The sequence below is a fragment of the Schistocerca serialis genome, chromosome 12, assembly GCF_023864345.2.
Source record: "Schistocerca serialis cubense isolate TAMUIC-IGC-003099 chromosome 12, iqSchSeri2.2, whole genome shotgun sequence".
Lineage (NCBI taxonomy): Eukaryota > Metazoa > Arthropoda > Insecta > Orthoptera > Acrididae > Schistocerca > Schistocerca serialis.
In genome coordinates, this window is record NC_064649.1 from 9,945,584 (window position 1) to 9,969,369 (window position 23,786).

Below are 23,786 nucleotides of genomic sequence, written 5' to 3' on the forward strand. Positions count from 1 at the left end.
AAGACATCCAGTGATGCGCCGACCGAGGGCATCCCGGACGTGCTCGATGGGGTTTAGGTCTGGAGAACAGGCAGGCCACTCCATTCGCCTGATATCTTCTGTTTCAAGATACTCCTGGCAGGATGGCAGCTCGGTAGGGCCGTGCATTATCATCCATCAGGACGAACGTAGGACCCACTGCAACCCTGAAATGGTGGACATATTGGTGCAAAATGACATCTCGATACACCTGACCTGTTACAGTTTCTCTGTCAAAGACATGTGGGGGTGTATGTGCACCAATCATAATCCCACCCCACCCTCTATCCTTCTGAATGTGCTTAGTGTATTCATCTCTTGGTCTCCCTCCCACGATTTTGACCCTCCACACTTCCCTCCAATACTGAATTGGTGATCCCTTGAGGCCTCAGAATGTGTCCTATCAACCTATCCCTTCTTCTAGTCAAGTTGTGCCACAAATTGCTCTTCTCCCCAATTCTGTTCAGTGCTTCCTCATTACTTAACGTGATCTACCCGTCTAATCTTCAGCCTTCTTCTGTAACACCACATTTCGAAAGCTTCTGTTTTCTTCTCGACTAAACCGTTTATCGTCCATGTTTCGCTTCCATACTTGGCTACTCTCCACACAAATACTTTCGGGAAAGACTTCCTGACACATCTATACTCGACGTTAACAGATCTGCCTTCTTCAGAACGCTATTCTTGTCATTGTCAGTCTGCATTTTATATCCTCTCTACTTCGACCAGCATCACGTATATTCCCGCCCAAAATAACAAAACTCATCTACTACTTTGTCTCGTTTCGTAATCTACGACCCTCGGCGTCACCTACATTCCAATATTCTTTTTTTTTTTTTTTTTTTTTTTTTTTTTTTTTTGTTGATGTTGAAAGGTGGCTACACTGAGCCACAGCGCCAGAGATTGCGCCAAAGAGTATTATTCAGCCGCCTCCACTGGCAGTGCTTGGGGAGAACTCGTAGTAGTCAGTGCTCGTTGAGATGTGCTAGTGAAAAGTGCTGGTTGAGAACTCGTAGTAGTGTGCTTGCTGAGATGTCGCAGTGAAGAGTTCTTGTTGAGATGTGGTAGTAGCGAGTCGGTGTGGAGATATATTGTAATGATTTGAGTGCTTTTCGTCAATATACGAAGGTAAAAGAAAAAAAAAATTTCCTTTTCTTTTTATTATCTCAATGTCCTAAATAATGCATCATTACAGGTTCAGTCAACAAAGCATCTGGCTTGTGTTCTTGTATTAGAGTGTAATTCTGCTTTCCTTACGCAATTATAGTATTTCTATTTTTTAATTACTTCAGTATAAATGATATTTAAAATTTCTTGCCTTATTGAAGAAGAACCGTGCCAGATGTGTACGTTGAGTCATACTTCCACACACAGAACAGTTATACTTGTGCCTTGGTTTTGTAGGTTTTATAGTTGCTGGGGACTTAATTAATTAATTGTGTTAACGAAAATTTTCATTTCATTCTTTGTTGTTGTTCTATGCAGTCAGATTGCGTAATAATACTAGTCAGGGCCAACCGTTTACGAAACAGCGTAATCGGATATACAGCTACCTAAAATAAAAAATTATTTTCATATTTAAATAATTAAGCCCCCATGCAATGTTCATCTTATATCCTCTTTCAAGTCACTGTCCATTCCGTTGAACGGCTCTTCGAAATCTGACAGAATTGCAATGTCAAAGACAAACCTCGAACTTTTTATTTGCCCATCCTGAACTTTAATTCCTACACCAAGTTTTTGTTTTGTTCCCTTTACCGCTTGTTCAGTCTATGGATTGAATATCATGGGGCTAGGCTACAATCCTGTCTCACTCCCTACTCAACCACTGCTTCCTATTCATGCTCCTCGACTCTTTTAACTGCTGTCTGGTTTCTGTACAAGTTGTAAATAGCCCTTCACTCCCTGTATATAGCACCTGTTACCTTCAGAGTTTCAAAGAAAGTATTTGTCAACAATGTCAAAAGCTTTCTTTGAGTCTAAAAATGCCATAGACGTAGGTTCGCCTTTTCTTAACCTATCTTCTATGAGAGGTTTTAGGGTCAGTATTGCCTCACGTGTTCCTACATTTCTCCGGAATCCTGGCTCATCTTCATCGAGGTCGGCTTCTACCAGTTTTTTCCATTATTCTGTAAATAATTGGTGTTAGTATTTTGCAACCGGTAGTTCTGACGGAATCTCTTCTCAGGTCACCTTCCATTAGGAGCGTGGGTGCACTCAACGACTGTGGTATGACTTTCAAATGATAGAGCACAACAATCAGTCGTCCTTTCCCTGCAGGTTTTATTCAGCAAATCTAGATTTCAGCTAGTGCTTAGCCATTACCAATCCACAAATTCACAGTATCAATGTATGTTGTAGTATGTCAGTTTCCTATTGTTCGAGCTTCTTGAAAGAACTGTGACAGAAATGTGAACAATAGGGGATTGACATACTATAACATACATTGATACTGCGAAATGGTGCATTGATAATACAGATTGTCCCACTCAAACCTCCCTGATTTCAAAGCCCGAGGAAGAAAAAACCACTGTAGATACGACAGTGAAAAAAGCACCACACTGTAGAGCATCTCAAAGAATTTATTTGTCATCAATACACATCTACATGTGAACCGTTTGTAGCATGAAGAATATCGAATCTATATTAAATTTCTTATCAAGTTCTTTGTAACATTTCCTCTGTTATTGTTGCAATCGCATTAGTGGTAATATGTCGCAACGTAGGAATATCGTCCACTTTGGTTGCATACACGCGGTCCTTCACGAATCCCCACATGAAGAAACCAAGCGGCGTAATGTCGATAAACGTGGTGGCCAGGCAATGGGTCCTCCGTGTCCGATCCAACGATTGGGAAATTTCCTATCCAGGAGACAGCCGTTGACCAACGCGGCGGAGCTCCATCTTGTTGAAAAATGATGTTGGGTTGCAAGTCTTGTATCTGAGGCTACACAAACTGCTCCAACATGTCCAGATACACTGACCCACTCACTGTTTGTTCCGCAAAAAACAACAGTTCAACATTCCTGCCATACATTAGTCCGCACCCGACGTTTAGAGATATCACAAACATGATCAATGACAATGTGCGTATTTTTCGAACCCCAAATCCGAATATTATGCCCATTAATCCTTCCTGATAGATGAAAGGTTGCCTCATCTGAGAATAAACATCTTTCCAGGAAGCTGGCATCCATATCAACACGCTGCAGCATATCCACAGCAAATTGTTGTTGGCGTGGTTTGTTATTCAGCGCCAGATGTTGCAGAATTTGCACTTTATAAGCACACATACGAAGACGCTGGTGAACTACACGATGCAATGTCGATCGAGGTACATAAAGTTGCCTATATGCTTGACGAATTGACTTACGTGGGCTTCTGAGAAACGTCTGTCTGATGTCCTCCACTGTCTCTTCTGAAACTCCGTAACGTGCACTAAAAGAATGTTTCAGAACAGTTACTGTTGCCAGGAACTTCCTGTACAATTCCTTAATTGTTTTCACATCAGGTGGATCACATTCATACACACGACGATAATTTCTCTGCGCAGTAATCGGCCATTTTGTTTCTGCAAACCACACTACTGCTTACGCTCGCTGCTGTGGAGTCACCATCTTCACTTCATGCGACCATGCTGCACTCTGGCGACGATACTTGGCACTTCTGACGCGGGAATATAAATTCTTTGAGATGCTCTTCAATGTGGTGCATTTTTCATTGCTGTATCTAGTGTGGGTTTTCTCTCCTGGGTCCTTGAAATCTGGGAGGTCTGAGTTGGACACCCTGTACATTTCTTTCTTCATCTGCAGAATTAGTTGGCATATAAAACTCAACTACTGTGGTAGGTGTGAGCTTCCTGTCTATCTCGGCTAGCATAATGCGTTAGTTATGCTGATCATAGGAACTTACCAGCATTCGTTAGTCACTATTAAATCCACTCCTGCATTACCCCTTTTTGATTCCACGTTTATAACCCTGTATTCACGTGACCAAGAATCCCTCCTGCCACCGAACTTCAGCCGGCCGGAGAGGCCGAGCGGTTCTAGGCGCAACAGTCTGGAACCGCGCGACCGCTACGGTTTCAGGTTCGAATCCTGCCTCGGGCATGGGATGTGTGTGATGTCCTTAGGTTAGTTAGGTTTAAGTAGTTCTAAGTGTAGGGGACTGATGACCTCAGGAGTTAAGTCCCATAGTGCTCACAGCCATTTTGAACCACCGAACTTCACTAATTCCCACCGTATCTAACTTCATCCTATCCACTTCATTTTTTAAATTTTGTAACCTACCAGCGTAATTAAGGAATCTAACATTCCACGTTGCGATTCGTGAATTGCGAGGTTTTTTTTTTTTTTGTCTTGATGAAGACATCCTCCTGAGTATGTTGACCGAAAACACGTATTTTCCGAGCAATCATCAAGAAAAGAAAGTCTCGCGATTGTCGCTTATTCGCAGATGAAGGTAAAAATGTTTCAGGGAAAGCGGCGCTAGCCGGTGTGACCGAGGCACCTGGTCTGTTAGTGCAGATTGCATGTTTGGTTCGTATACAGATAGTACACCACTCGAGCGTTTGCGTGTGTAACTGTCTCTATTTCGGAACTGTTTAGAATCAGGGTTTCTTCCTATCTGTTTTCTGTGAATCTCTCACAGTTGTTATTTGAAGCTGTTCTTCTAGGCCGTTTGATTCTCCGGAAAATGCAAGCGGGCTAACTGTGATTACAAGTGGACACGCAGACTGGTAAATGGTTTGAAATAAGTCCCAGGATGCCATTATAATGCGTTAATTAGATAACGCCGCAAACCAGTGACACTGTAGTAGTGTGAAACGATTCAACTCAAAGATATAAATTTCGGGAGCATTATAAAGCCGACGAATAGACTCAGAACGACTCATCGCTGGTTAGCCGTGCGACCGAAATCTCTTCCCCACACTGTAAAGCATCGCAGCCTTTGTTACATCTTCCGCAATTAAAGAATTAACTGGTTTACTTCGTAGCGACATTCAGCCTTGACAACTTGTAGGCTCCTAGTGTCCGAGAACAATTGACAAGAATGGGGGAAAGAAGTACAGTAGAAGAAGAATGGGTAGCTTTGAGGGATGAAGTAGTGAAGGCGGCAGAGGATCAAGTAGGTAAAAAGACGAAAGCTAGTAGAAATCCTTGGGTAACAGAAGAAATATTGAATTTAACTGACGAAAGGAGAAAATATAAAAATGCACTAAATGAAGCAGGCAAAAAGGAATACAAACGTCTCAAAAATGAGATCGACAGGAAGTGCAAAATGGCTAAGCAGGCATGGCTAGAGAACAAATGTAAGGACGTAGAGGATCTCACTAGGGATAAGATAGATACTGCCTACAGGAAAATTAAAGAGACCTTTGGAGAAAGGAGAATCACTTGTATGAATATCAAGAGCTCAGATGGAAACCCACTTCTAAGGAAAGAAGGGAAAGCAGAAAGATGGAAGGAGTATATAGAGGGTCTATACAAGGGCGATGTACTTGAGGACAATATTATGGAAATGAAACAGGATGTAGATGAAGATGAAATGGGAGATATGATACTGCGTGAAGAGTTTGACAGAGCACTGAAAGATCTGAGTCGAAACATGGCCCCCAGAGTAGACAACATTCCATTAGAACTACTGACGGCCTTGGGAGAGCCAGTCCTGCCAAAACTCTACCATCTGGTGAGTAAGATGTATGAGACAGGCGAAATACCCTCAGACTTCAAGAAGGCTATAATAATTCCTATCCCAAAGAAAACAGTTGTTGACAGATGTGAAAATTACCGAACTATCAGTTTAATAAGTCACAGCTGCAAAAGACTAACGCGAATTCTTTGCAGACGAATGGAAAAACTGGTAGAAGCCGACCTCGGGGAAGATCAGTTTGGATTCCGTAGAAATGTTGGAACACGTGAGGCAATACTGATCCTACGACTTATCTTAGAAAAAAGATTAAGGAAAGGCAAACCTGCGTTTCTAGTATTTGTAGACTTAAAGAAAGCTTTTGACAATGTTGACTGGAGTACTCTCTTTCAAATTCTGTAGGTGGCGGGGGTAAAATACAGGGAGCGAAAGGTTATTTACAATTTGTACAGAAACCAGACGGCGGTTATAAGAGTCGAGGAACACAAAATGGAAGCAGTGGTTGGGAAGGGAGTGAGACAGGGTTGTAGCCTGTCCCTGATGTTACTTAATCTGTATATTGAGCAAGCAGTAAAGGAAACAAAAGAAAAATTCGGAGTAGGTATTAAAATCCATGGAGAAGAAATAAAAACTTTGAGGTTCGCCGATGACATTGTAATTCTGTCAGAGACAGCAAAGGACTTGCAAGAGCAGTTGAACGGAATGAACAGTGTCTTGAAGGGAGGATATAAGATGAACATCAACAAAAGCAAAACGAGGATAATGGAATGTAGTCGAATTAAGTCGGGTGATGCTGAGGGGATTAGGCAATGAGATACTTAAAGTAGTAAAGGAGTTTTGCTATTTGGGAAGCAAAATAACTGATGATGGTCGAGGTAGAGAGGATAAAATATAGACTGGCAATGGCAAGGAAGGCGTTTCTGAAGAATAAAAATTTGTTAACATAGAGTATAGATTTAAATGTCAGGAAGTCGTTTCTGAAAGTATTTGTATGGAGTGTAGCCATGTATGGAAGTGAATCATGGACGATAAATAGTTCGGAGAAGAAGAGAATAGATGCTTTCGAAATGTGGTGCTACAGAAGAATGCTGAAGATTAGATGGGTAGATCACATAACTAATGAGGAGGTACTGAATAGAATTGGGAAGAAGAGGAGCTTGTGGCACAACTTGACTAGAAGAAGGGATCGGTTGGTAGGACATGTTCTGAGGCATCAAGGAATCACCAAATTAGTACTGGAGGGCAGCTTGGAGGTTAAAAATCGTAGAGATGAATACACTAAGCAGATTCGGAAGGATGTAGGATGCAGTAGGTACTGCAGATTGCAAGATTGGAATGTATACCGCAGAGACAGGCTGGACAGTGAAGGGGGAGGCGTGTTTATAATGATAAGAAGTGCAATAGTATCGAAGGAAATTGACGGAGATCCGAAATGTGAAATAACTTGGGTGAAGGTGACGGTTAAAGCCGGCTCAGACATGGTAATTGGATGTCTCTGTAGGCCCCCTGGCTCAGCAGCTGTTGTGGCTGAGCACCTGAAAGATAATTTGGAAAATATTTCGAGTAGATTTCCCCACCATGTTATAGTTCTGGGTGGAGATTTTAATTTGCCGGATACAGACTGGGAGACTCAAACGTTCATAACGGGTGGCAGGGACGAAGAATCCAGTGAAATTTTTTTAAGTGCTTTATCTGAAAACTACCTTGAGCAGTTAGAGAGCTGACTCGTGGCTATAACATATTAGACCTTCTGGTGACAAACAGACCCGAACTATTTGAAACAGTAAACGCAGAACAGGGAATCGGCGGTCATAAAGCGGTTACTGATCGATGATTTCAGCCGTAAATAGAAATATTAAAAAAGGTAGGAAGATTTTTCTGTTTAGCAAAAGTGACAAAAAGCAGATTTCAGAGTACCTGACGGCTCAACACAAAAGTCTTGTCTCAAGTACAGTGCTGAGGGTCAGTGGACAAAGTTGAAAACCATCGTACAATATGCGTTAGATGAGTATGTGCCAAGCAAGATCGTAAGAGATGGAAAAGAGCCACCGTGGTACAACAACCGAGTTAGAAAACTGCTGCGGAAGCAAAGGGAACTTCACAGCAAACATAAACATAGCCAAAGCCTTGCAGACAAACAAAAATTACGCGCAGCGAAATGTAGTGTGAGGAGGGCTATGCGAGAGGCGTTCAATGAATCCGAAAGTAAAGTTCTATGTACTGACTTGGCAGAAAATCCTAAGAAATTTTGGTCTTATGTCAAAGCGGTAGGTGGATCAAAACAAAATGTCCAGACACTCTGTGACCAAAATGGTACTGAAACAGAGGATGACAGACTAAAGGCCGAAATACTAAATGTCTTTTCCCAAAGCTGTTTCACAGAGGAAGACTGCATTGTAGTTCAAATTTCTAATTGCTCTGAGCACTATGGGACTTAACATCTATGGTCATCAGTCCCCTAGAACTTAGAACTACTTAAACCTAACTAACCTAAGGGCATCACACAACACCCAGTCATCACGAGGCAGAGAAAATCCCTGACCCCGTCGGGAATCGAACCCGGGAACCCGGGCGTGGGAACACTGTAGTTCCTTCTCTAGATTGTCGCACAGATGACAAAATGGTAGATATTGAAATAGACGACAGAGGGATAGAGAAACAATTAAAATCGCTCCAAAGAGGAAAGGCCGCTGGACCTGATGGGATACCAGTTCGATTTTACACAGAGTATGCGAAGGAACTTGCCCCCCTTCTTGCAGCGGTGTACCGTAGGTCTCTAGAAAAGCGTATTGTTCCAAAGGATTGGAAAAGGGCACAGGTCATCCCCGTGTTCAAGAAGGGACGTCGAACAGATGTGCAGAACTATAGACCTATATCTTTAACGTCGATCAGTTGTAGAATTTCGGAACACGTATTATGTTTGAGTATAATGACTTTTCTGGAGACTAGAAATCTACTCTGTAGGAATCAGCATGGGTTTCGAAAAAGACGGTTGTGTGAAACCCAGCTCGCGCTATTCGTCCACGAGACTCAGAGGGCCATAGACACGGGTTCACATGTAGATGCCGTGTTTCTTGACTTCCGCAAGGCGTTCGATACTGTTCCCCACAGTCGTCTAAAGAACAAAGTGAGAGCATATGGACTATCAGACCAATTGTGTGATTGGGTTGAAGAGTTCCTAGATAACAGGACGCAGCATGTCATTCTCAATGGAGAGAAGTCTTCCGAAGTAAGAGTGATTTCAGGTGTGCCGCAGGGCAGTGTCATATGACCGTTGCTATTCACAATATACATAAATGACCTGGTGGATGACATCGGAAGTTCACTGAGGCTTTTTGCAGATGATGCTGCGGTGTATCGAGAGGTTGTAACAATGGAAAATTGTACTGAAATGCAGGAGGATCTGCAGCGAATTGACGCGTGGTGCAGGGAATGGCAATTCATTCTCAATGTAGACAAGTGTAATGTGCTACGAATATGTAGAAAGATAGATCCCATATCATTTAGCTACAAAATAGCAGGTCAGCAACTGGAAGCAGTTAATTTCATAAATTATCTGGGAGTACGCATTAGGAGTGATTTAAAATGGAATGATCATATAAAGTTGATCGTCGGTAAAGCAGATGCCAGACTGAGATTCATTGGAAGAATCCTAAGGAAATGCAATCCGAAAACAAAGGAAGTAGGTTACAGTACGCTTGTTCGCCCACTGCTTGAATACTGCTCAGCAGTGGGGGATCCGTACCAGATAGGATTGATAGAAGAGATACAGAAGATCCAACGGAGAGCAGCGCGCTTCGTTACAGGATCATTTAGTAATCGCGAAAGCGTTACGGAGATGATAGATAAACTCCAGTGGAAGACTCTGCAGGAGAGACGCTCAGTAGCTCGGTACGGGCTTTTGTTGAAGTTTCGAGAACATACCTTCACCGAAGAGTCAAGCAGTATATTGCTCCCTCTTATGTATATCTCGCGAAGAGACCATGAGGATAAAATTAGAGAGATTAGAGCCCACACAGAAGCATACCGACAATCCTTCTTTCCACGAACAATACGAGACGGGAACAGAAGGGAGAACCGATAGAGGTACTCAGGGTACCATCCGCCACACACCGTCAGGTGGCTTGCGGAGTATGGATGTAGATGTACTGGGAGATGAAGAAGCTTGCTCAGGATAGAGTAGCATGGAGAGCTGCATCAAACCAGTCTCAGGACTGAAGACCACAACAACAAAGTATCCGATGCGTCAAAAGTGGGCTTTAATAACTACCAGGGGCGTTCAGTAAGTAATGAAACACAATTTTTTTTCCCAAAGCAGAGTGGTTTTACTCAGGATTCCAATACCCACACAGTTCGCCCTCCTTTTAGCTACGGAACCCAATTTGTCGACCTAATCTTCGTTCAATGCGACGGCCTTACGCAACCATACTGAAAGGGCCTGTGAGTCCGCATGCTGCCACCCTGCTGGTCGACGCTGGAGCCATCGTCTTGCCGCATAAATAATCTGCCCATTGTCCACGTACTGCTTCCTGTGGAAAGCATCCCTCACTGCGCCAAACAGGGCGAAATCGGAAAGTGCGAGATCCGGGCTGTACAGCTTCGAGTACCGCCACAGGTGGACGAGTGTGTGAGCGCTACCAACACAGACGTCCAGTTGTGCAGAGAGAGATTTGTGACCCGCCGATCACCTGGAATGACAGCAGTCACAGCTGTGTGCACCCGGCCGGCACGCTGGAATTTAGGACACGTTTGCGCGTCCATGTTGCGATGGTGACAGATGCCTCGCACAACGACTCACCGTGCTTTTGTTCACTGCCAGATCTTCGTAGGCATCCTGCAATCGGCTGTAAATATTAGTGATGCTCTGGGTTCCCTCCAAAAGAATCTCAGTGACAGACCTCTGCTCGGGACGCACCTCCGTTACAGACGCCATTTTGAAGGCTACATCTACATTTATACTCCGCAAGCCACCCAACGGTGTGTGGCGGAGGGCACTTTACGTGCCACTGTTATTACCTCCTTTTCCTGCTCCAGTCGCGTATGGTTCGCGGGAACAGCGACTGCCGGAAAGCCTCCATGCGCGCTCGAATCTCTCTAATTCTACATTTGTGATCTCCTCGGGAGGTATAAGTAGGGGGAAGCAATATAGTTGATACCTCATCGAGAAACGCACCCTCTCGAAACCCGGACAGCAAGCTACACCGCGATGCAGAGCGCCTCTCTTGTAGAGTCTGCCACTTGCGTTTGCTAAACATCTCTGTAACGTTATCACGCTTACCAAATAACCCTCTGACGCGCCGCTCTTCTTTGGATCTTCTCTATCTCCTCTGTCAACCCGAACTGGTACGGATCCCACACTGATGAGCAATACTCAAGTACAGGTTAAACGAGTGTTTTGTAAGCCACCTTCTTTGTTGATGGACTACATTTTCTAAGGACTCTTCCAATGAAACTCAACCTGGCACCCGCCTCACCAACAATTAATTTTATACGATCATTCCACTTCAAATCGTTCGGCACACATACTCCCAGATATTTTACAGAAGTAACTGCTACCAGTGTTTGTTCCGCTATCATATAATCATACAATAAAGGATCCTTCTTTCTATGTATTCGCAATACATTACATTTGTCTATGTTAAGGGTCAGTTGCCACTCCCTGCACCAAGTGCCTGTCCGCTGCAGATCTTCCTGCATTTCGCTGCAATTTTCTAATGCTGCAACTTCTCTGTATACTACAGCATCATCCGCGAAAAGCCGCTTGGAACTTCCGACACTATTTGGTTTGTTCTGTTCGTCTGCAGTGATTGTTTCTGCCAGCGCTGTTTTGTTCTTGTTTCGTTCTACATGATGGCAAATTTAAGTGAGGCAGATGTGAAATTTTGTTTTCTACTCGCTAAAAATGCTGCTGAAACTATTTTAACGTTGTAAACAGCTTTTGTAAGGAGAAAAACACAAGTGTACGAGTGGTTCGTTCGATTTAAAAATGGCGACACGTCAGCTGATGAGAAACCTCGTTCTGGACGTTCATCAACTGTCCGAATCTAGGAAATATAAAAAAAAAATCGAGAGCTTGTGCTGACAGACCGTCGAGAGACAACTGATCAATTGTCAGCAATTGCGCAACAGAGTCTGTGAAAAAAGACCCGATTTGTGGCACAAAGGAGACTGGTTCTTCCATGACGACAACGCACCTGCACACACAGCCATCTCTGTCAGACAGTTTTTGGCTAAAAATGGTATGGTTTCGCTGCCCCAAGCACCTTACTCACCTGTCCTGGCTTCGTACCACTTTTTCTTATTTCCACGCATGAAAAGGGGCATGAAACGACACCGATTTGACAACATTGAAGAAGTCGAAAAAAAAACGAGGATGGAGCTGTCAGCCATTTCTAAGTGTTTCGAACAGTGGAAGAACCTCTGGGACAAAGTTATTAGTTGTAATGCAGAGTATTCTGAAGGAAGTAAGGTTGTTTTGCAAACAGTTTGAAAATATTCTTTCTTTCTTTCACTGGTGCCATGCCCAGCGCTGAAGCAGGGTCGGCATTGTTAGGAACGGATTTGGCAAGGTTAGTGGAAAGGGGTGGCCAGATGCCCCTCCTGCCGCCAACCCCTCCCCCCCCCCCCCGGGACGGAATTAGTGTACCCCTGCTGTCTGCGTCCAGTGTAATTAATGGAATAGTGCCAGCATGTTCAGATGTCTGCGAGCCATATAAATGACGCGCAATGTGAGGACCAGCCCGGTATTCACCTAGCGGGATGTGGAAAACTGCCTAAAAACCACATTCAGGCTGGCCGGGTCACCGACCGACGACGGTAATCCGCTGGGCGGATTCGTTCCGGGGCCGGTGCGCCTACCCCAGTCCAGGAAGCAGCGCGTTAGCGCCCTCGGCTAACCTGGCGGATCAATTTGAAAATATATACCTCTTAAAAAATAATTCCGTGGTTTTTTGGCTACCCCCTCGTACGTATGGCGCCGCAACCTATTGGAACTTCGTGAAAGTGTAGAGGTTGAAGCGGGAACACTCCGCAATTTTCCACAACATATTCCGCATTTTTCAACCGAAACTAGCCGAGGGAAAAAGAGTCTTCCATTACATATAGAAAGAGACGGTCATAACGTTCAGCTCGACAGTGATGAGTCGTCCTGTAGAGGGCGTCGGCTAATAGCCTTCCAGTCTAGTCTAATCTGCTCCCGTTGTGGCGCTGCAGTCGCTGGTGGGCCTGTATACAGAGAGAGTGGCCATAGGTGAAGCTGCCCGTGATTGGTTAATTAGCTTTGGCGCCATTTTTCTGCCAAACGTCTCTCGCGCTTCCTATGTTCGCCGTGCTTTTGAGATGAAGTTCAGAGGACTTTTGGAAACGATTAAAAGGTATTTGAATTATTGAGAGACGTGTTACACGTTGTGCATGCATGTTCGATTTAGTTGTATATCGTTTTTAGTACGTAATTAGCGTTTGCGTGCATACTGGTAGCATCACAAGCTTTTCTGAAGCCAATATCTGACAGTCCTTGCTGGAAACGGAAAGTTCCTGTAATTGTTGTGCCATGCTCATTCGACTGTATAGCGTCCAACTTCATTTCGTTCCGAATCAGAACACTAGGCATTACTTTGGTTTCAGTATTATTGCCCGACTGTTGACGCAGGCAAGTTTTAAGCACGTTTTCCGCAGTTGTCGTGGTTGCTGAAACATTATTCGTAGTATAGATACTTTTGAAGACAGTTTTTAATAGGCATACTTACTGTGGGGTAGAAGGGATACGGTAGTTTTCTTTTTATATTTTGTCGTTATTACAGTAGCCTACATTTAACATTACCTGATTTTTTAATTTTTTTCGTTTGTTATCTACGAGAGGAAAAAAAAGTCATAAGCAGTAGTTTACTTGTGACATGCAAAAAGTTTGAAGACGTGACAACTTTTTGCGTGTCACAGGTAAACAACTGCTTACTACTTTCATTCATCTGACGTAATACAGGTACGTTACATCTTTAGCGTTATGCACTTCCGATAAAAAAATGCTATACACTATATTTTTTTATTTTTGTTACTTTCATTGCAATATGTCTTGTAAACGAACTTTAAAGGAGATAAATGCTAGTAACGAATAATTTTTGCGGCCACTGTATCAAATTTCCCTGTGCTGTACGTAGTAGGCTACTATGAGTATATTATAGCTGTAAAGAAAGGCATTTCACGAATGATTTCGCCATATTGTGTTGTGCTTTTGATTCGGTGAGCGTGTACTCCTCTACTCCACTACTGGCCATTCAAAAGTCCCTCCCGCAGTTTGGCAGAAAGATGGCCGCCGTATCGTCCGGTTGGCCACTCTCTCCCTATACAGGCCCTCTATGGTGGGCTGCGACTGAGTTACGCCGACACGTCGGGTCGCGCCGTATCGCTGCCGCCCCCGCCCCCGCCCCCGCCCCCGCCAGCGCCTGCGCCTCCCACGTATCGCTTCCTCGTTTTTGAGCTCCAGAAGCGCGGCGGCGTCCTTTTGATGTGCGCGCGCGCCGGTGTCCGCCCCCTACTGGTCGGCTCACTGCCAACGCACGCGGAAATACTCCAGAGTCTCTCTCTCTCTCTCTCTCTCTCTCACACACACACACACACACACACACACACACACACACACACACACACACACACACACACACACGTGTTTCCGTATTTCATTGAGTGCCTCCAGCGGCGGTTGCGCCACGTGTTCTTGTTTTGTTTCTGCCGATCTGATGCGCTTCTTGCTGTGGACACGCCGAGCGAAATTCAGGTGCAAGAATACAGAGAGCGTGTAATGTCTCTTGTAGCGGTCTCTCAACGATATTTTCAGAAATTTTATAAATTACCTAACTCAGTACATATCTCGAAATATCTCTTCTTATCTTACCGATTCCTAAACTTTAATATACGATGATTATCAATGCAAAGTAGTTTCAAGCCCAATTATTCCTTGGAGCGTGCATTTACTCTGGAATAGCTTCTCTGCTATCTATGTTTTCTCTTATGAAAAGAATGATGGAGATCTTGCCGATTAGCCGTGAAAGAACGAAGATGTATATGTATGTATTGTTGAGCTAGTCGCCGTCTTGATGAGATTCTGTATGAGAAGGAATTTAATACATGAACTAAACTAAACTAGTGTGTTCGCGTATTATTTAACTGATTATTATTGACAGTGTCTGCTTACTACGCTATGTTGCACGGGATCAGTGGGGAACGTCTGATTTAGACTGGATGAACCTGCCGTTTTGTACGCTCAAGATATCAAGTTCATTACTTTCAATAAATGGGCCAACACGGTCTTACCAGCAGATCTCCAGTTTTCCCCATGTGATCACCGAAAGTTAATAATTATTACAAATGTTTTCAGGAGATCGACTGACAATTCTCGTCGCACCGAGACTTCGAAATTGCTTCACTGCCTTATGGAATTTAAGTTAAGCTCAATTTAATCAGGATAGAACAGTATTGAACTGTGTGAATGTGATAACCCTGCTTTGTGAATGAAAATTCCCTTAATATACGCATGTTTTTTACTATCCTGATCAGTGAAGCTAAATCAGGCCGGTGTGAGAGAGGTTTTTTAAATTTTAGATCCCACAAAAATATTAAATTTGGCTACCGTGGCAGGACTCGAACCTGCAAGCGGCGGTTGCGCCATGTGTTTTTGTTTTGTTTCTGCCGATCTGATGACCTACTTGCTTTGGACACACCGAGCGAAATTCTGAAGGTAACAGGTGCAAAAATACAGAGAGCGAAAGACTATTTACAACTTGTAGAGAAACTAGACGACATTTACAAGCGCCGAGGAGGGGCATGAAAGGGACGCAGTGTTTCAGAAGGGAGTGAGACAGGGTTGTAGCCTACCCCCGATGTTACTCAATCTTTAAACTGAGTGAGCAGTAAAGGAAACCAATGGAAAAATTTGTGGTAGCAATTAAAGTTCAAGTAAAAGATATAAACTTTGAGGTTCTCTAATGACATTGTAATTCTGCGAGAAACGTCAGAGGACTTTGAAGGGCAGTTGAACAGAATGAACAATGTCTTGAAATGACAATATAAGATGAAATGGAAATGAGCGTTTGGCATAATTGGCCGGGAGGCCCCTTATGGGGCAGGTCCGGCCGCCCTGGTGCAGGCCTTATTACATTCGACGCCACATTGGACGACCTTCGCGTTGGATGAGGATGAAATGATGATGAAGACATCACAACACCCAGTCCCTGAGCGGAGAAACTCCCCGACCCAACCGGGAATCGAACAGGGACCCGTAGGACTGCAATCCGTCACGCTGACCACTCTGCTAACAATATAAGATGAACATCAACGAAAGCAAAACTAAGGTAATGGAATGTAGTCGAATTAAATCAGGTGATGCTCAGGGAATTAGATTCGGAACAGAGATAGGTGAAATAGTAGATGAGTTTTTCTATTTGAGCAGTAAAGTAACTGATGATGTCTGAAGTAGAGAGGATATAAAACGTATGCTGTCAATGGCAAGAAAAGCGCTTCTGAAGAAACGAAATTTGTTAACATCGAATATAGTCTGGAGAGTAGCCACGTATGGAAGTGAAACATGGACAGTAAATAATTTAAACAAGAAAATAGCGGAAGCTTTAGAAATGTGGTGCTTGAGCCATGCTGCAGCATGCATTGGTGCTGTTTGTAGCTTTCTGCCCTCTGTTGGAGGCCAGATCGTATCGTTTAGCTGACAGGGTTCCGGTTTTTTTCTTCTTCTTCTCGTGTTGACTGGCGCCACTTGGTTTTGCAAGCATTGCCTGTTCGCTAGTGGCAGCAGCGGCAGTTATCGATATGTGGTAACTGTGGCCCAATCTTTGGGGCGATGTCGTGGTTCTTCCGTGTCGTGTGAGTGGGTCAGTTCCGTTGGGGACTCAGGAGGAGCCAGGTCTGAGCAGTGCGAGAACACGCCGGGACCGCTGGCGGCCGACATGGACTGCCGGATCGAAGGCCTGTGGTCAAGAGGGTGCACGACCTCGTCGTAAACCGCATCCTGATAGCTTTAAGTTGATTGGATCTTGCGATTCTCCAGTGACTTGGGTTCGTGTGCTGCTCGTAGTGTTGCCGAGGCGAAGAGCACCGAGTGGAGTGCTTGGGGAAGACGGATCTGATTAGCTTTCCTGGACTTCTAATTACTATTTATTGCGTTCAGTTTGTTACTATTTGTTAAGTTCAACCAGCGGTATTTTTCCTGTCTCGTAGCCGCTAACACCACAGTTACCTGCGCTGGGAGTTGGTGTACGTAACGGCAGTGTACGTTTCCTCGACTTGCCGCTGCTGTCTGGTGAGGCGTGTAGTTTTGACAGATTTCTTGATTGTAGGTTGGTTGTCGATTCTTCTACTCTTGTGGTAGTGATTCCTTTCTCGTTCTGGGCGCTCTAAGCACAGTATTCTGTAGGCGCAGCCCAGACCGCCGGCTGCGGCTTTGGCGTATTTTTACATCTTTGCATTTGGTTTATTGGACGTCAGGTAGCCTCGGCAAGATTATCATTAGTCATTCGTTAGACTCCACAACCGAGTCACCACTAGTGCCTATCTGCTATACCCAATACGGGCTGAAAACCTTCAAGAAAGCTGGAACTCTTCAAATAACACTAATCATTCACTCGATTGTGCCATAGTGTTGTATGATTATTTGAGATAAACTACTCTTTTACGACAATGCTTCAGCAGGAAATTGCCGTAAATAGGCATGAGTTGTTATGTTAACAGTAGTTTGTGTTTAGACAGTTGCATATAATAGCCCCGTTTTTGAATGATGCTTCAAATCGTGATGCAGACTTTGTTATATGAATGTTAATGTTTGACTACTTCAGTGATCGTATGCAGCAGCATTTTAACTGTTGGACAGACGTATTAATAAGTATATAGTTTTTCAGTTGCACTTGTAGGTTTGTGATTAATATTTTATCGTAGATATCGACTAGGTTCCTGATAAACTATGCGTTGTAGCTTAATGTGTGGAGCGCCACCTATGGCGCGCGGGATGTAGTACATTTGACGACCGTGCGCCTAGTATAACAGACGTAGTGGCGGAGAACATCCGGTGCCATATGAAGTTTCACTTATGATCGAAACAGGCTTATGTATGTTGAAATTATTTTATTTTATTGATCGTCTGCTAAGACGTTTTTCATTTTTAAAAAATTATGTAAGTAATATGTTATCACATATCTAATTTTAGAAGTTTGGGTATAGATTGTATTTCTGGTCTAAATGTTATTTTGATCTCTTTGTAGGACTTCTGAAGAAGGCTATATTATTATAGTTGAAAACATGGTCAAGATTTAGTATAAACATAATTAGTGCAACTGTGGGCTGTTTTTCATTCGGAACAATTTCGTAACGGTTGCTGGTGTTGCTGCCATGATGAAAATAATGAAATCTTTGGCTATGTGGATGCGAGTTTGGGAGGGGAACAGCAATGGGGTGGGGTGTGGACTGGAATTTGAGGCCGGTCGGAGTGGCCGAGCGGTTCTAGGCGCTACAGTCTGGAACCGCGCGACCGCTACGGTCGCAGGTTCGAATCCTGCCTCGGGCATGGATGTGTGTGATGTCCTTAGGTAAGTTAGGTTTAAGTAGTTCTAAGTTCTAGGGGACTGATGACCTCAGCAGTTAAGTCCCATAGTGCTCAGAACCATTTGAACCATTTTTGGAATTTGAGACGTTCTAGGGCAGTTCGCGCAGGCGTGATGGCCAGACTGCCAGTGGGGCGTAAAGGGTAGCGCATCTGCCTAGTAAAAAGACGACCTATGTTCAAATCCCACTGCTGGTACTAATTTTAATTCACTGCTCCAACCTCCATCATAATCGTAGCATTGCCATTCGTCCAGAGACGTTCAAACACCTCAGGCAGAGTTGGTTATAATGACGAAGGATGGGCACGTCACACCCCATATTGATGCTTGGATGCTTCCGCCTAGAGTGTACGTAACCAGACTGGTCCACTGGATGCAAGTGCAAATGGAAAACGTATCAATTTAAATTCTCAACGTGACTCTACCATATGGTACCAAACAGGAATTACGCTGCCTCCATGAGCTGGTAAATGTTATAACAACAGATATCACAACATTAACTTGGCCATACCATAACAAAAAATAAATATCCTTTGCATATACGAGTGCTTCAAAAATAAAACTCACCCACAATAAATGTCGCTCAGTCGAAACCTATGAGGAGAGGCAAGAAGTTAATTTAAAAGAAATTCCTTTTAACAGATAGTTATTTGAATGTAAAGAGTTACATGCCGGTTTTCAAAAGAACTGGTAGAAAAGAATTTGGTGTGAATCTCACAAACAAGTAGTAGTGAATTCGCTTCGAGAAAGAGTCGCTAAACTAAACAGACTCTGAGAACAAAAGATCTGGGTAGTACCAAAAGAAAAGATAAATTTTCTTTCGGAAACTTGAAACATGTGAAGTGTTTGCAACGCAAATAGAAGTTTATATACGTTTCAAAGAAAAACCCAAGCAGCTGGTAAACTTGTGAAACTCCTTAAAAAATTACACAAACATTCGACACCGCAAAAACGTTTTTTTGGCCGGTAACCAGTTTCGGTCAGTTTTTGACCATCCTCGGAGCCTCATGATGATAGGTCGTGGCGGTGGATGGAGCGGGTGTCGGAACACCACGAACGCGAAGCAGCTGATTTTGGTGGAGTGGAAACACCCGCTCCATTCACCATCATGGTTTGAGAGTCTAAGGATGGTCAAAAACTGGACGAAATCTGTTACCGTCCAAACAAATGTTTGTGGCCTTTTTTTCTTTTTAAGTACTTCTACCCACACCGCTGTTGTCCAGGAGAGATGTTCTCAAAAACTGTCAACCCTTTTGCGGGGGCATTTTTTGTAGCAACTTAGCGAAGATAATTTTTTTGCTGTCCTATCAGTACTGTGATCAATTGAGTACATTTTTTGGCAATTTTATTTAAGTGATTTAGGACCATCTCTGTGAGGTATGTAAATGATGGTGGTAAATGCATTTCCCACTTCCCTTTTGTCAGCTGTTGTGTGTTGTCATTACGCTTACAAAAAATAAGGAACAGTTTTTACTGTTTTTGTGGTGTCACCGCCAGACACCACACTTGCCAGGTCGTAGCCTTTAAATCGGCCGCGGTCCTTTAGTATACGTCGGACCTGCGTGTCGCCACTATCAGTGATTACAGACCGAGTGCCGCCACACGGCAGGTCTAGTCTAGAGACTCCCTAGCACTCGCCCCAGTTGTACAGCCGACTTTGCTAGCGATGGTTCACTGACTACATACGCTCTCATTTGCAGAGACGACAGTTTAGCATAGCCTTCAGCTATGTCATTTGCTACGACCTAGCAAGGCGCCATTTTCAGTTACTATAATTACTATCTTCAAGAATGTATTCTGAACAGATAATATCGTGAATCATGTACCGGCAAGAGCGACGTTCATCATTAATGGATTAAAGTATCTAATTAATTACGTCCGCTTTCTGAATTCTAATTCCTTGTCATGTCCCAGACCTCACGTCAGTATAGTTCTTTCCTCCTCACGCCAGCCTGCGTGAGCTAAAACGCGTGCATTTCGGCCTCCACTCGTAACAAGGTGTTGGCTATTCTGCTAACACAAAAGTTTTTATTGTATGTTTTCTTTTACTTTATTAAAAAATTGTTACTGATATTAATGTTTACTTACCAAAATGTGAAACAATCCTTGAAACTGTCGCACAATAAAGGCATGAGCTAGCACAGGTCACAATGTACTTAACAGAAGTGAAGCAGTGTGTTCCGACAACAGTAGTGATCCCACGATAAATAGGAACGGTTGTAGCAGTTTTCATACACCTGGTGCCGTGTTTTACCACAAGATGTCAGGCACAGACGGAAGTGGTAAGAGGTATTCCGAAAAGCTTTGTGATACCCCAAAGTTGGTGGTAAGCATTCTTCCCAAAATCGACAAGTGACAGATAATTTTGTGGTAAGTGTTCTTCCCCAGCCCTTTCCAGAAACAACTCTGCTGGCGTAAGCTCTCGCCAGCACACAAGTCGGCAAAGATGTACGAAGGAGGTCGATAGTAGGCGCTGGATCAAGCGCACCTATCACGAGAGAGGCCAGAGACACACCAACAAGCAATGTGCCTCCAACGCCCTCCCCACCGCAAGTATTTAGATCGCCGCTGCGGACCCAGGGTCACACACAATCCTAGTTGGTGTCTGTCAGTTCACGTCACCAGCTACGAATGTGTGTAGCGACCAGAGTAGTATCTATAGCAGGACTTGTTCTTCACCAGCAGTGAGGCTAATGTGGACTATTATTTGAAGAGCTTGTACCACAACACGTGGACTCTCTTAACGATAAGTAGCTTCCTGTTTATGTGAATAAAGAACCTGTTAATGCATGTGTGCAGTTGTGTTGTAGAAAGAGGATACCGACCACCAAATGCCATCCTCTTCCTTGATTCCTATGATACAAGACTCAACAGTGGCAACGAGGAGACAACTACTACTTTGGTGGTAATCATACTTCCCAGTAATCATCAAAATGGCCTGCCCAGTTAACCGAGCGGTCTAACGAACGGCTTTCCAGGGTGGGAAGGAGCGTCTGGTCCCTGGCACGAATCTGTCGAGTGGACTTGTATCAAGGACCGGTGAGCCGGCCAGTCTGTGGATGGTTTTTAGGCGGTTTTCCATCTTCCTCGGTGAATGTGGGCTGGTTCCCCTTATTCTGCATCAGCTACACTATGTTGGCGATTGCTGCACAAACAAGTTCCCCACGTACACCACCATTACTTTACCACGCAAACATAGGGGTTGAACTTGTCTGGTGTGAGATGTTCCCGGGGGAGGGGGGGGGGGCAGGCAGTGGAGGGGTGAAGTGGACTGTGGTGGTCGTCGTGGGGTTGTGGACTGCTGTGGTGGGGATGGAGCCTCTCCATCGTTTCTAGCCCCCAGTTAACACACAACATACAATCATTAAAACAGCGTTGTTTGGTGGGATATACTTCCGACAGTCCTGAAGTCTTACAACAAAGAGAGACTGCAGCTGGTGTAGCGTAAAGAAGTGGTAACACATATTCCCTTAAACCCTGTAAAGAAATACATTTAGTGGGATCCCCCTCGGCCCGTGAAAGGGTTAAATTCCGTTTGTGACTGTGTGATGTCTCAGTCTGCGCCTGTTAATACTGCCGCCTCGTTGGTAGTGTGCTCCCACCCAAGCCGTTTCCACAGCGTTCGCCTGTCTGCGCCGACCGCAGCAGGCCGTGTTGCTGTCCAGGGAGGCAGTCGCCGCGCCGTCTGATATTAAGCAGGACCGCCTCCGTGAGTTACGGAGGTGGTCTGCTGCTAGACCAGCACTGTGTGTGTGTGTGTGTGTGTGTGTGTGTGTGTGCGTGTGCGTAGCTGTGCGTGAGAGTGCGTGAGGCGGGCGCGGCGCCAGCGCTGCTGACTCCTCCTCTGAGCGCAGCGCTCCCCCAGGACCCACCACCTCCCTCCCACCCCCCCCTCCCCCTCCCCACCCACAGGCAGAGGAGTTACGGACCTCTGGATGTTTATTTCCAGAGCTCCCGGATATAGCCGGCTGCACGGGGCGACGTCTCCCAGACGCCACGCCCTCCTCTGCTCGACTCGACTCGACCAGCGCCGAGAACCCAGACCTCGTTACTCCGCTGTCTTCATTCCTATCTTGCTATGCAAAGATGCAGAGGTTGGGTCCGAGTTTATAAGCCGCAACGGGTCGAGCGGCAGGTGTGGACCGCGGCGGTAATTTATTGGTTACGAAACGTAGACCAAAGCACAGTAAATCTCAGAGAGACTGGAAAATACTAACCAGCATCCCAAATACACACTAAGAAAAATAAGCGACGCACTACGAAGAAATCAGTCGAATGGGACGGAAATCGATAGAAGTTTTTATTATTATTATTTATTTATCGTATGGTTTTACCAGTGCAAGTGCGGTGTTGACATCGTATATTTACATAACATAACATAACATATAAATACAAATATAGGGTGTTACAAAAACCTACGGCCAAACTTTCAGGAAACATTCCTCACACACAAATAAAGAAAAGAAGTTATGTGGACATGTGTCCGGAAACGCTTAATTTCCATGTTAGAGCTCATTTTAGATTCGTCAGTATGTACTGTACTTCCTCGATTCACCGCCAGTTGGCCCAATTGAAGGAAGGTAATGTTGACTTCGGTGCTTGTGTTGACATGCGACTCATTGCTCTACAGTACTAGCATCAAGCACATCAGTACGTAGCATCAACAGGTTAGTGTTCATCACAAACGTGGTTTTGCAGTCAGTGCAATGTTTACAAATGCGGAGTTGGCAGATGCCCATTTGATGTATGGATTAGCACGGGGCAATAGCCGTGGCGCGGTACGTTTGTATCGAGACAGATTTCCAGAACGAAGGTGTCTCGACAGGAAGACGTTCGAAGCAATTGATCGGCGACTTAGGGAGCACGGAACGTTCCAGCCTATGACTCGCGACTGGGGAAGACCTAGAACAACGAGGACTCCTGCAATGGACGAGGCAATTCTTCGTGCAGTTGACGATAACCCCAATGTCAGCGTCAGAGAAGTTGCTCCTGTACAAGGTAACGTTGACCACGTCACTGTATGGAGAGTGCTACGGGAGAACCAGTTGTTTCCGTACCATGCACAGCGTGTGCAGGCACTATCAGCAGCTGATTGGCCTCCACGGGTACACTTCTGCGAATGGTTCATCCAACAATGTGTCAATCCTCATTTCAGTGCAAATGTTCTCTTTACGGATGGGGCTTCATTCCAACGTGATCAAATTGTAAATTTTCACAATCAACATGTGTGGGCTGACTAGAACCCGCACGCAGTTGTGCAATCACGTCATCAACACAGATTTTCTGTGAACGTTTGGGCAGGCATTGTTGGTGATGTCTCGATTGGGCCCCATGTTCTTCCACCTACGCTCAATGGAGTACGTTATTATGATTTCATACGGGATATCGACTTCACGCTATCAAATAATGCAGCAATGGCATACGTAACAAACTGGACTGTACACGACAACATAACCAGTAGTGATCATAATGTCATAACATACACACTAACTCACACTCAGAACACAATGACCAAATCACACA